Here is a 14,886-nt window from a genome sequence, read left to right as displayed (position 1 = left end):
GCACTGGGCTGGAATGCTGCCCAGCTGGTCTGCAAGTCCACAGGAGGAGTCAACATCCACACTTCACCCATGCAACACTAGGCAAGATTTAACCCTTAATCGACCATTTCAGATGGTACCATCAATACTATCATAGTTTAATTACAACCTTTTTTTAGAAAAAAAGTTCACAAACTCCTTGAGTTCTTTTCAGTGGTCAGTACAAATAAAAGGAAGAAAAAATCAATATAATGTAGTTGACCGTTTAGTGTGCATATTACTTAATCATGATTACTACATCAATCATAGAATTTGTGGAGAAATTGGCTGAACGGTATCCATAAATGGAATTTTCCAGGACTAGACATGGTTATCTCAAAATACTTACTAGCAATTGTGTTAGCAATAGCATTTATTGTTTGGCTATCATCAAGATACTTTACTGCAAAATTGCCTACAATTCTTCCCTATATTCACAAGAAGCTTTTTGTTAACAGATTCAAATACTCCTGGCATGCTATGCTCTTCAGGTCTGCAAACGCCCTTCATGAGTGGTCATAAAGTGCTCCATAACTAGCTGGATCTCCTACTGGGCACAGGCTAAAAAGAATCTGTTCAAGCCATGGGTTTCTGGAGGAATTTCTTGACATAACAGTAAATGGCAATATCAGTCAGTTTATATGGTTTGCAACTTTCCTTTTCCAACACTCGGCAGCTGTGTGATTTAGATACTTCTTGATATTCAAGGCCATGGCTGCAAGTAGTAGCAGCTGCCTCTTCTCAAAACAGTTTATAAGAGAAATGTTTTGTTTTTCTTTATTACACATTTAAAGTTCTCTCTGTGGTGTTAGTATACATACTTAGAATGGCCAATGTTGTTATGAAAGGTGTTCCCTTGATTCTATCAGCTATCACACCTGCTTACTGCCATCTCTGAGGCAATGAGAGCTCCACACACACACACTTTGAGGGCAGAATTTGGCTGTAGTGGGGTGTTGAAAAGTATGGGAATCTTTTGAAATTAATAAAAAGAAAGTTTCAAAAGTTATTAAAATGTATAACTATAGTAATACCATGGTATCATATAAAATACAGATAATCAATTTACTGTTTGCAAAATACTCTGTAGTCCACAGCTCTGGCCCCTGATTGGGTTCTTGGGTATTAACACAATGAAATTAGTAATATAAAATGATAAACGGCAAGAAAAAATGATTCACATATAAGCCCTAAATTGAGTATAGACAAGAGACCTGAGACATTAAACCTAGTAAGTTTACAAAAGTTTCAGGAAAGTGAAAATTTATGAAATATGTATCCCTCTCCTCCAAAAGAAGAGGCAATGTAAAAGTCTGTCAACCAAAATGGCAATTATGGTATATGTCCTGAGAAAAAACGTTATCACAAATTCTTTCTGCCTGTGAAATGAAAGAATATGCATAATTAGACATTTAGGTAGCCAGAAAATAACAATCATATGCAAATACACACCTTACATGGAGAAGGATTCTAGCTAATTGGGTCTTGGATCCAACAAAATTTGGGAGCAAACTAAACACTTCGTTTCAGGCAGTCCTTAAGATCAGTTGTGTGGTCAGCAGGATATGTAGAACAAGGGTCATTGTCTTCCCTTGCTGAATTGTATAAGGTATGATTTGCCTCCTAATTTAGAGATTTTTTTTCCCTTTCATTACTTAACTAAGGCCAACAAGTTGAACCTCTGCAAGCCCCACTGAAATTGGTTAATTTCCATTGAAGTCAATAGAGAGATGTAGGTCCTCAGCACTTTTCATGGTCCCATTTGTACTGAGATATGTTTTTTGTCCCGTACTTACGAGCACATTTTGGTTGTGTCAGAAAAATATACACACTAGTATATAATGCACTGTATTTCCTTAATATCTATCTATCTATATATATATATCTATATAAAATATGTGTGTTCAGGTGCTAAACATTTGAGCTACTCTTTGAGTACCAGGCAAAGCATGTTATTTGATTAGCTGTGCTCTTTTCATGGTGTCTCTTGGGTATTCCTTCAAATCTCTTTGTTTAAATCTACTGTTGTTGAATATACACTCTGTCTCTCCATTTTCCCCTGTCGTTTTTATTGTGAATATTGTACTTTTTTGCATGGCTGAGTTTTTTGTTTTGTTTTGTTTTTTACTACACAGCCATCACACTGCCTTGTTTTGATAAATATCCTGAAGATCCCAAGTGTCCACCATCTTCCCTAGGCTGACACTTCTATGGAACTGAATGTGAATTCACGTATATGCTCAACATTGATGTAAAAGTGTGTGTGTGTGTGTGTGTGTGTGTATATTTTATATATATATATTGGGACTGTTTGCTGGCAGATGGTGGCAGACAGAATTGTTGATATGTCTGGCACTTCCTTCTTGTTATTGTGACTGGTAGCATGAATGAATGCTAAGGAAGAATGACACAGCATGAATATTTTCTTGTCAAACTGCTACCAATAGAAGCATTTGTTTACTTTCGGCAGGGGAAGGACAATGTTGATGGTGTGGTATTTCATTTGCTTTTTAAAAATCTTTTAGCATTTTTGCAGTAGTCACTACAACAGTAGTCCTGCTGCTACTCTCCTCTTGAGCTCTTGGAATCTGTTTCTTTATGGAGACAATGTGCAATTTTGCATGTCCACAACATGCTTGAGGATGAACATTCAGCTTTCATGTCTGTGAACTGATAACCAAAATCTGCAAAATAACATGTAATTAAAAAAAAACACTTAACAAATCTATAGTAATGTCTTACCTTACTAAACATGATGAGGAAAAAGGACTTAGTCTCCAGCACTTTTGAGATGAGTGGTAGCAGAATTAAAACTGCACTGATAAGAACGTCTATAGAAATAGCTTCCTTCACCTGGGAAAGAAAACACCTTGTTCTGAATGCAAACTAATTTTTTTGTAAACAGCAGTGAAACAGACAACATCAGATATTGACATGAGGTTTCTCATCTCAGTCTATAACCAGCAACCTCCAGGCTCACAATCTAAATATGATTTCTCTGCCAATGTTTCCTTACCTACAAACCACTATGGAGGGTATCCAATGAACCATGCAGACTTCCTCCATTGCAAATTCTTGTTTTGTCCTTTCTGTTGTCTGTTTTTGCTAAACAGCACTATTTCCCTTCATTGACTCGTGACTTCATTACATTCTGGGTTTGGGGAGAGAGAACCTTCATAGACAAATGAAAAAGGAATCATACAAACCCTGTTAGGACCAGAAGTGCCAGTGAAGCACAGCTATAGTTGTTGTTCATAGTTGAAATCACAAATTAGACAAAGATTTGGGATGGTAATGAGTCTTTCAAGGCTTTCACATCCTAACTTTCTATTTGCTTTTTCCACAGAGACTTGTGGTTAAATTTGCATTAAAGAGTTTGGTTAAATATATGCTCTAGAATTTTGCTATGTAACTATTTGAATTTTTATTCTTCTAATCTTCAGCAGAGCAAGAAGTATGTAAAGTGTGAAAGGTATTAGCTGTCACCAACATTCAGGGAAAAACTTGGAAAATTATAAAATACTCTGTAATCATGTAGGCCACAAATCTAAAACTAAAACTTCTTTACCTTGTGTTATATCTAGTTTCTTTGTAGATAAATAACAGTTGCATTTGGCTGCTTTTTTGTCATGAAAATGACTTTCATGAGAGTGGATGAGAGTTGTTCCATTTTTTTTCCTTTTGATATATTGCACTTGTGTGTCAGTGAAACTTATTTTATTCTTTGAAACATCTTTGATGCCCTACTGTAGAGAAGTGAAAGATATCCATTGTTGCTGTGTGTGTAATATTTAAGGTACATTTTTTTAATTGCCTCAAATCATTAAAATGAAATCTTGATTGCAAAACTTCATGAAACAACACAGACTATTGTTATTGTCATTTTTCATTACCCAATTCTAATTTATCTAACCAAATATGCAGGAAATACATAGGTAAGAAACTTCATGCAAAAGTCTTGATGTTTTGAATTTGTGTGTATAAAATAAAATGCAGGTGTGTGCGGGAGGGGAGGGGGGGCTCATTTAAGGATCTCACAAAAGGGAGGAGTGGCTTTGCTGGTTCTTGTGTGGCACTATAGGCTTCTCCAGCCAAGACTTGCGTGGAGTCAGGGACCTATGAGTAGAGAGTGGCAGAGCAGGTGCCCTATACTCTCTATCACCTGGACATTTATCCTGTAAAGTTAACACAGTGTAAACATGTATTTACCTGTCCTCCAGAGTTCCCTCTGCTGCACCCTGCAACACCTCTCAAAGGGGCAGTGGCAGGCTGGGGGAGCTATGCTGTCAGGAACCCAAAATCAGAAAAGAGGGCCTTGAAGAGAGTGTGAGGGCATAGACTCTCCTTTCAATTAGGTTTAGGCCTGGTCTACACTACGATTTTAGTTCAAATTTAGCAGCGTTACCTCGATTTAAGCCTGGACGCGTCCACACAACGAAGCCCTTTTTTTCGACTTAAAGGGCTCTTTAAATTGATTTCTTTACTCCACCTCCGACGAAAGGATTAGTGCTGAAATCGTCCTTGCCGGGTCGAATTTGGGGTAGTGTGGACAGAATTCGACGGTATTGGCCTCCGGGAGCTATCCCAGAGTGCTCCATTGTGACCGCTCTGGACAGCTCTCTCAACTCAGATGCACTGGCCAGGTAGACAGGAAAAGGCCCGCAAACTTTTGAATCTCATTTCCTGTTTGGCCAGCATGGCAAGGTTGCAGGTGAGTGCAGATCTCATCAGCAGAGGTGACCACGATGGAGTCCCAGGATCGCAAAAGAGCTCCAGCATGGACCGAACGGGAGGTACGGGATCTGCTCGCCCTATGGGGAGTCGAATCCGTGCTAGCTGAACTCCGTTCCAGTAAACGAAATGCCAAAACATTAGAAAAAGTCTCAAAGGGCATGAAGGACAGAGTCCATAACAGGGATGCACAGCACTGCCACGTGAAAATTAAGGAGCCTACCACAAAACCAGAGAGGCAAATGGAAGATCCGGGGCAGAGCTGCAGACATGCCACTTCTACGCTGAGCTGTATTCCATGCTACGGGGTGCAGCCACCACTACCCCAAACCTGTGCTTTGACTCCATCAATGGAGAATCACGCAACACGGAAGCGGATTTTGGGGACGAGGAAGATGATGATGAAGAGCTTGAAGACAGCTCACAGCAAGAAAGCGGAGAAACCGGTTTCCCCAACAGCCAAGATACGTTTTTCACCCTGGACCTGGTGCTAGTAAGCCCTGAACCCACCCAAGGCATGTTCCTGGACCCTGAGGGCGGACAAGAGACCTCTGGTGAGTGTACCTTTGTAAATATTACACATGGTTTAAAAGCAAGCGTGTTTAATGACTAATTTGCCCTGGCATTCGTGGCCAGTACAGCTACTGGAAAAGTCTGTTAACGTGTATGGGGATGGAGCAGAAATCCTCCAGGGACATCTCCATAAAGCTCTCCTGGATGTACTCCCAAAGCCTTTGCAAAAGGTTTCTGGGGAGTGTGTCCTCATTCCGTCCGCCATGGTAGGACACTTTACCACGCCAGGCCAGTAGCATGTAGTCTGGAATCATTGCATAACAAAGCATGGCAGCGTATAGTCCAGGTGTTTGCTGGCATTCAAACAACATCCGTTCCTTATCTCTCTCTGTTATCCTCAGGAGAGTGATATCATTCATGGTCACCTGGTTGAAATAGGGTGCTTTTATTAAGGGGACATTCAGAGGTGCCCGTTCCAGCTCGGCTGTTTGGATGTGGCTGAACAGAAATGTTCCCCGCTGTTAGCCACGCGGTGGGGGGAGGGGTGAAGTGATCATCCCAGAGAATTGCGTGTGGGTGGGTTATTCGGGTTTGTGCTGCACGCTAACCCGCAAACCGCAGGCCCTCCTTTTAAATTGCCAACCCATTTTAAATGGCCAACCCAACGGCCGCTTGGTATGGGAAATGAGGACGCTGCTGTTTGAAACCATTCCCACATATTATGAAGGTTAAAGAAGCCAAAAGACTGTGGCTTACCATGGCTGCCTGCAAGCCGAATTCTGTTGCCTGGCACTGCGTGAGTGATCTGTCACACCAAACCGGCAGACCCTCAATATAAGAGGCAAAATGCGACCTTGTAACGAAAGCACATATGCTGTGTAATGTGAACAACAAGGTTGAACGGGAAAGAGTGATCCTATTGTTCTCTAAAATGTGTCTTTTTAACTACCAATCTCTTTTTTCACCCACCAGCAGCAAATGTTTCTCCTTTGCAGAGGCTAGCGAAGATTAGAAGGTGAAAAAAACGCACTCGGGATGACATGTTCTCAGAGCTCCTGCTGTCCTCCCACACTGACAGAGCACAGCAGAATTTGTGGAGGCAGACACAAGGCAGAAAAGCACAATATGAACACGGGGAGAGGTGGCGGGCTGAATGGCGGGCTGAAGAGAGTAAGTGGCGGGCTGAAGAGGATAGGTGGCGTCAGCTTGCTGACAGAAGGCAAGAGTCGATGCTCCAGCTGCTGGAGCATCAAAATGGTATGTTCCAGTGTATGGTTGAGCTGCAGGAAAGGCAGCAGGAGCACAGACCGCTGCTACAGCCCCTGTGTAACCAACAGCCCTCTTCCCCAAGTTCCATAGCCTCCTCACCCAGACGCCCAAGAACACGGTGGGGGGGCCTCCGGCCACCCAGCCACTCCACCCCAGAGGATTGCCCAAGCAACAGAAGGCTGGCCTTCAATAAGTTTTAAAGTTTTAAAGTGCAGTGTGTCCTTGTCCTTCCCTCCTCCCCAATCCCACCTGGCGCTTCCCTCCTCCCCAACCCCTCCCGGTCTACCGTGGCAGTTACCCCCAATTTGTGTGATAAATTAATAAAGAATGCATGAATGTGAAGTAACAATGACTTTATTGCCTCTGCAAGCGGTGATTGAAGCAGGGAGGGGAGGGAAGTAGAGTGAACCAAGGAGGGGGGGGGGTTCATCAAGGAGAAACAAACAGAACTTTCACACGGTAGCCTGGCCAGTCATGAAACTGGTTTTCAAAGCTTCTCTGATGTGCACCACACCCTGCTGTGCTCTTCTAACCACCCTGGTGTCTGGCTGTGCATAATCAGCGGCCAGGTGATTTGCCTCAACCTCCCACCCCTCCATAAATGTCTCCCCCTTATTCTCTCAGATATTTTGGAGAGCACAGCAAGCAGTAATAACAATGGGAATATTGGTTTCGCTGAGGTCTATCCGAGTCAGTAAACTGTGCCAGCATGCTTTTAAACGTCCAAATGCACATTCTAACACCATTCTGCACTTGCTCAGCCTATAGTTGAACAGCTCCTGACTACTGTCCAGGCTGCCTGTGCATGGCTTCATGAGCCATGGCATTAAGGGGTAGGCTGGGTCCCCAAGGATAACTATAGGCATTTCAACATCCCCAACAGTTATTTTCTGGTCTGGGAAGAAAGTCCCTTCCTGCAGCTTTTGAAACAGACCAGAGTTCCTGAAGACGCGAGCGTCATGTACCTTTCCCAGCCATCCCACGTTGATGTTGGTGAAACGTCCCTTGTGATCCACCAGTGCTTGCAGCAGCATTGAAAAGTACCCCTTTCGGTTTATGTACTCGCTGCCTTGGTGCTCCGGTGCCAAGATAGGGATATGAGTTCCGTCTCTCGCCCCACCACAGTTAGGGAATCCCATTGCAGCAAAGCCATCCACTATGACCTGCGCATTTCCCAGAGTCACTACCCTTGATATCAGCAGCTCTTTGATTGAGTTGGCTACTTGGATCACAGCAGCCCCCACAGTAGATTTACCCACTCCAAATTGATGCCCGACTGACCAGTAGCTGTCTGGCGTTGCAAGCTTCCACAGGGCTATCGCCACTCGCTTGTGAACTGTGAGGGCTGCTCTCATCTTGGTATTCTGGTGCTTCAGGGCAGGGGAAAGCAAGTCACAAAATTCCATGAAAGTGCCCTTACGCATGCGAAAGTTTTGCAGCCACTGGGAATCATCCCAGACTTGCAACACTATGCAGTCCCACCAGTCTGTGTTTGTTTCTGGGGCCCAGAATCGGCATTCCATGGCATGAACCTGCCCCATTAATACCATGATGTGCACATTGCCGGGGCCCATACTTTGTGAGAAGTCTATGTCCATATCTATGTCCTCATCACTCTCGTCACCACGCTGCCGTCGCCTCCTCGCCTGGTTTTGCTTTGGCAGGTTCTGGTTCTGCATATACTCCAGGATAATGCGCGTGGTGCTTATAGTGGTCATAATTGCCGCGGTGATCTGAGCAGGCTCCATGATCCCAGTGCTATGGCGTCTGGGCTGAAAAAAGGTGCGAAACAATTGTCTGCCATTGCTTTAACAGAGAGAGGGAGGGAGTGGGGGCCTGACGATATGTAGCCAGAATCACCTGCGACTGTTTTTGCCCCATCAGGCATTGGGATCTCAACCCAAAATTCCAATGGGCGGCGGAGACTGCGGGAACTGTGGGATAGCTACCCACAGCTACCCACAGTGCAACGCTCCGGAAGTCAACGCTAGCCTTGGTACTGTGGATGCAGTCCGCCGACTTAATGCACTTAGAGCATTTTGTGTGTGGACACACACAATTGACTGTATAAAAACGATTTCTAAAAAAACGACTTCTATAAATTCGACCTAATTTCGTAGTGTAGACATACGCTTAGGAGGCAATCCACCAAACCCCTAAGAACCATGCCTTCTGGGACATGAACCAGTGGGGTTGGCGAATCAAACCATGCTTCCTTCTCCCAGTGAAACAACCCAGGGAAACTTGGGAGGGAAACTTAGTGAACCTCCAGGTTCATTCTGTTATACTATTGCAATGGTCACATGTTAATACAATATGAAGAATGAACCATTAAAAATGGGAAGCTATGGAAACCAAGACCAGAAGGGACCATTATGATCATCTAGTCTGACCTCCTGTAATAACACTGGCCATAGAACTTCCCCCAAAATAATTCCTAAAGCAGATCTTTTAGTGAATGATGGAGAAGATAGAGGATGACAATCTACCACTACTACTACATGGACCAGACACTAAAGTGAAATGAGGCACACACTTTTTGCCAGTGGGTTTCTCAGATATTTGGTGACTATAGAGGAATGCTGAGACTCAAGAATCCTGAGTTCTATTCCAGGTTCTTAGAGGACTGTACTCCACTGGCAACAGACCATTCTGTACATAGCTCCTGCAGCCTTTCCTTGCCCTTGTACCCTGCTCAGCTCCTCATCCAAATCCCACTCTCCTTCCTGCCCCTCCCCACCACCCAATTACTGCTAGGTTTTGAGGAAAGGATGCTTAATCCTGTCTGTAACACCTTGCTGCTACCTTGAGGAGTCCTAAATAGGATTTCCCTTCAGACAGCTTTAGAAGGGAATTGAGCTTATTTTTGAAACCAAGATGAAAGAAGGAAACGTTCTGTTGGAGTCACCAATTGCTACCCTTTCCACCCCCTCAAGGCAAAAACTGTTATTTGTGTGGCAATCTTGAGTATAAATAACCACATCAAGTAAACTACATTTTTATTTTTTCTCTCACAAAACTCTTAAAGCTTGTTCTCTGTATCTGTGATGAACCCCTCTAGTCTCAAATTAAACTGAAATATAGTTTGAGTGCTTTTCCAATATCCTTTGTGATTAGCAGTTTAAGCCTGTCAGTAAAAAGAAAATGTAACATGGTAACAAACTCTAAAGTCGTCATTTCACTGAGGGCAGCCCTGTCCACTCACTCTCTCCCAAGTTATACAGAAGTATAGTGTAGCACAGGTCAGCATTGCAGAACAAGATTTCATATAGCCCTTTCCAGACTAAAATTGTCTTCACGGCTCTCCTACACATGTAGTATTTTCTATTATTTTTTTTCTTTTGTAAACTATACTTTTTAGTAGATTACGCTTGGTTAGTCACTTATGCCATAAAATATATAGGCTGTGGCCAAATTAATGTTGCCAGTTTGTTTTGGAATTTCCAGACTTGTGCTGCTTTGCTTGCTTACTCATACTTGATGTTGCAGTAACAGTAGTTTCATTTACTTATAAATATTTATACTATATGTTTAACTAGAATGCCTTCAGTCATATTGAAACTACTATGCTCTCTTGTGTATTTTTATTAAGATTTTTATGATTTCCTATGCATATTTTGTTTTAAAATGTGAAAAATTCCTAAAGCCATGAAGTCATGTGAAATTTATTTCAAATAATCCCAGTATTTCAGAATATTTTCTTTTATAAATAATAGTTTGAATAACATGCACAATTCTGGAGATAAATTGGACTATGGTTGTGATTTACGTTTTGTGGGATGATGAGGTGAGGCAATTTTAACAGAAAATCACAGCTTTACCTAGTGAATTAGTAATCCTGTAGGAAGACAAGGTAAATAACAGTGCTGCAATATATCCTTTCTATGAAACTAGAAACTAGGCGATAAGTAATGCAGGCTCACAATGGTAAAAAACAGGATTATGCACTCAGACAAATATTTCAGTGCAAATGTCTTTGAGCCAAACAGTTCTAAACCCAAATTTAATTGTATTGTGCACTGAAGACTGACAGTGCCCCTATTATGGACTTTTAGTACATTGTGCTAAAGTATATTGCCACTGTAGGATGACTACTAGTGATAAGTATATTTGAACAAATTTAATAGCCTTTACAAATATACAATAGCCTTGAGAGCAATGGCATTTTATGACCTATGCCCTAAAGTCAGAGATGCAATGCTGAACTATATAGCAGTGATTCTGTTGCAAACTGAACAAGTGGCTTATACAAACTTCATGCTAATGGAAGTAACAGTGTTTTGCTTGTCATGGAACTGGCAAAAAAGTAATGTTCAATTTGATGGTGAAAATCTTTTCACACATTTCTTCTTAACAAAACCCACACATTCTATTTTTCAAATTCTCTGCAAAGCTAAGACTATATGAGATCAAAGTAAATATCAATGACCAAATTATAAAACTACAAAGAGAAGTCTTAACCACCATCACAAAGCTCAGTTTCCCAGTTTGGTCCATGGACCACTGATGGGCTGTAGAGAGTTGGTTGGTCACATAGTGCTGGTTGTTTTTGTTTCCAGCAACTAACTTGCATAAAAGAAACTGAAAATACAATATATACTCTTCCACATAATCAGTAGTTTATAGTGGTCACAGAGGTGCTATGCAATAACAAATAGGGGGAGTCATGAATGAGAAGTTAAATGGTCCATGAGATAACTTTATTTATTAAAATGTAGTACACACTATGAAAAAGTTTCACAGTCCTGACACAATGCTTTCCACCCTAACAAGATACTGGGCAAAAGAAGTGCAATTGAATATTCTTTACCAAGGGCTAATTTTTCCTGAACCCTTTTCATTTCATGACAACTTACCATTTCAGTATATTTAAAATATATCTAAGGTAGCTGGGCGACAATATAATGAAAGATTAATGTTCAGTGAGAAAATGTCATCCATATAAAACAAATGTGAAAAATGAACTATCACTTTTGAGACTTTAGTAAATCAAATTAATCAAAGGTCAGGTTTCAGAAACTCTGACTACAGATCTATATCTCATCAGACACTAAGGGTAAAATTAAAAAGGGAATGAAATAAGGAGTAACATATTACTAACGCAACTTGTTTTTTGTAGAAATTGCTCATAAGAAACATTGTAACAGGAAAAAAGGCCGTGCCAGCTTGTATAGTAAAGCTGTAGCCACTTGACCACTGAAGCTGCAAAAAACAGTATAGATATGTGATTGTAGAAAATATGGTACACAGAGTTAAAATATTTTCCCCAAAATCCAGTGTCTTCAGAATTTTCAATATGTCCAGAAGATATTTTAACAGTGGTATGCTGGATGGTGTACTTTTCTTTACTATTAATCTCTTTATTTTTTTCTAACGGAAGGTATCTAGCAATGCAACAAGACTATTTTACTGTTGTGAGAGTGGTTTTGTGGTTAATTAACTTTCATCAATTTTATTATTCAGTGTGTGTGAAAAATTAGCATAAGAGAGAAGGCTAAAAGATTGTACAGTGTACAAGGAATAGCAGCTAACAGGAAGGTGAAATGATTTCTGTGGTAGGTACCAACTTGAATCCATCTTTACCCTAGGTATTAGTATAAGCCCAATACTGCAAGGCCCACTGAATCACAACTTTAGCCATTGACATAGGAGTAGATGTGTGGCATTTCTCCATCCTTTTCTATAATCAATTGACAGAAATTTTGGATTAAAGTGACTTTCTTTAAGACTTGTGGTAGAATGATCACTCTCTCCTTTCTCTGTTCTTGTGCTAGCTATCAACTGGTTGAAGTTTTGCCTCACCCTTGATCACTCACCCTGGATAGCCCATTACTCTGTGTTTAACAATCTGTTGGGTTTCACCCTCCGTAACCTCACCAGATTTTTGTCTTTGTCTGGACTCATGGGGAAAAGGGGCTCCTTTAAGGGTCTCCCCACTCCCTTGGGTTTGGGAGAAAGGATATAGCTTGCAAGGGGGGGAGTTGAGGGGCGAAGCATCACCTGAGATAGTGGGCTGGCCAGTAGAACTCAGAGTAAGATGTATAAATGCTGTCCCTGTAACCACAGCCCCATCTCATGGATTAGCAGTTCACAACCCTGGGATTATTAAGGAAGGAACAGTACTGTACTGTATGAGCTGTTGCCGAATAGTTACATTAATACAGCTGAGGCCTAATTAAACCACATACCTTGCACTTGTCTGTTTTATTGCATTTCTGAGACCATATGCCTTTGGTTCATTGACCAACAGGGGGAATGTGCAAGTTTAGCTCCTTTTTAAAGTATTTTTGTGGATAAGTAGTTCCTGAGCACCATATGCTTGGCAACACCACTTCCTCTCTTTTGCTTGGTTTGTACAATATGTTGACATAGTACAGTATTTTATCAGTTCAGCCACCCACCTGTCATCAGTGGTATAAATATCTGTTGTTTGAAATTTTGTGCATGCAGGTAATGCTTAAACTTGAAAGCAGTGTTCCCCAACAGTTTACTAGTAAAAGCTTCCAATATAGGCTGAATATCAGGAATCTCCTTCTGCTAGTGGTATGAAAAGAGAGTCCCACAGCCACGATGACTAGCACTGCATGATTAGGATTAATCCTTGTAGTCTAATATAGGAGAAGTGATAAAGTTGGTGACCGGTACCTTAATGTGTCCTGAGAATCTTGTGAAGATGCGCCGGGCTTCCAGGAATTGAGTTACTGTGTGTTACCCATGTCAGCCTCAGCAAGTGAGCGCTTTGCTGCTGCTTACCTATGTGTCAGCTGCCTGACAAACCAGCTTGTTTGCGTAGCCAGCAAACTCCACGGGACTCTGACAGTCCAGACCTTGCCTAACAGGTAACAATCAGTAAACCCCAATTCCCAAGTTCCTCAGACACATCTTTTTGCAGTGCACAGCTCCTTCTTACAGTAACAAACACAAAACCTTATCAAGTTTCAGATACTTTAAAGAGATGGTGCACAGCACCTTATTAAATTAACTGGGGTTAACACTCTGTTTCAATCAAAGTACTGAGTTGGTTTATAGTAAAAATAAATCGTTTATTAATAAATGGACATAGGTTTATGTGATGCCCAGTATCAGGAAAAAAAAGATAGAAATGGTTACAAACAAACCAAAAATATGTTTAAGACTTTAATCTAACAACAAATTAGAGTCCTTTTTGAAAGAAGTGTCTCACCCGTCTTTTTTCCACTACGGCTGACCAGTTTTTTTTAGCCAGGACCCTTCACAGAGTTGTGGGGGGTTTTGTTTGGGTTTTTTTTTTGTCTCCCCGGGTGAAGGAAAAAATAGGGGTTCTCCTCCCCCCCAAAAAATACTTTTTATAGTCCAGGAAACACTTGAACTGTATTCTTTGAAAAGTAAGCCCTGACAAATCTTCTCTTTCCTTCTGGAGTGCAGACCCCATGCAGTCTTCTCCCCTGCTTGGTAGCTTTATTTACCTTGTTAGCTTTGTTTATCTTCGTTTTCTCTGCCTGATGACCAGGGAGGTCAGACAATTCAATACACACTCATTTATCTAGGGCAGACTGGACTTATGTGTTGCTAGCCAAACACTCTTTAAGAAAGTAATTCCAGCACATATTTATACCTCTTCACACAAACCCTGTACATATATCACACAGTGATTTCAGGACCAGTATGTTACTGGTTTGTATATGATCTCTTACCTGACACCTCTTAGATACAGTTTATAACAACAGGGGGTTGGAGTACACTGGGCTGGTCAGACCAGCTGAAGCTCACTACTAGGTACCAGGAAGCCCTTTGTCTTCTGGCATCGGGATGCTCTTTGTGTCACAAATCTGTAGACCAGTTGGGTCTGAGCAAATGGCTGTTAATGTAAGTTTACTTTTACAGCATGCTTTGAACACAGTCTCTGATCCTGCAATGGGCTGTGTGTAGATAGGTTCCTGTGCCTCATTAGTTCAGTAGGGCTCTGCACTGGCACAGAGGGTCACTCTTTGGGAGCTCATTACAGCATCAGAGCCATAATAAAATATTATACCTGCCCTGAAGAACTTGCAGCTGCATGAGACACTGTAAACAGAGAACCCTACTGAAAGCATTATTGCTAATGAATACTTTGACTTAGTTTTTAATGAGAATTTGCAGTGCTTTATGGTGAGCCTGATCTTGCATTCCTAATACATGACTGACTATATAGGCAAATAAAGGATGGTGTCCAGAAGTTATAGCAGTAACACTATGAAGTAGCTTGTTTTTAGCAAAAGTGTGAGATTTAATACTCCACCTCTGAATTTATCTAGTGAGCCAGACTTTTTCTGTCACTTATAAATTAAATATTTTTTTCATTCCTGTCAATTTTCTGCAGATTTAATGAAACACAAA

This window comes from Emys orbicularis, chromosome 9 (assembly GCF_028017835.1).
Source record: "Emys orbicularis isolate rEmyOrb1 chromosome 9, rEmyOrb1.hap1, whole genome shotgun sequence".
Classification (NCBI taxonomy): domain Eukaryota; kingdom Metazoa; phylum Chordata; order Testudines; family Emydidae; genus Emys; species Emys orbicularis.
The sequence above is the reverse complement of the archived record's forward strand: the minus strand, read 5'-3'. Positions refer to the sequence as shown.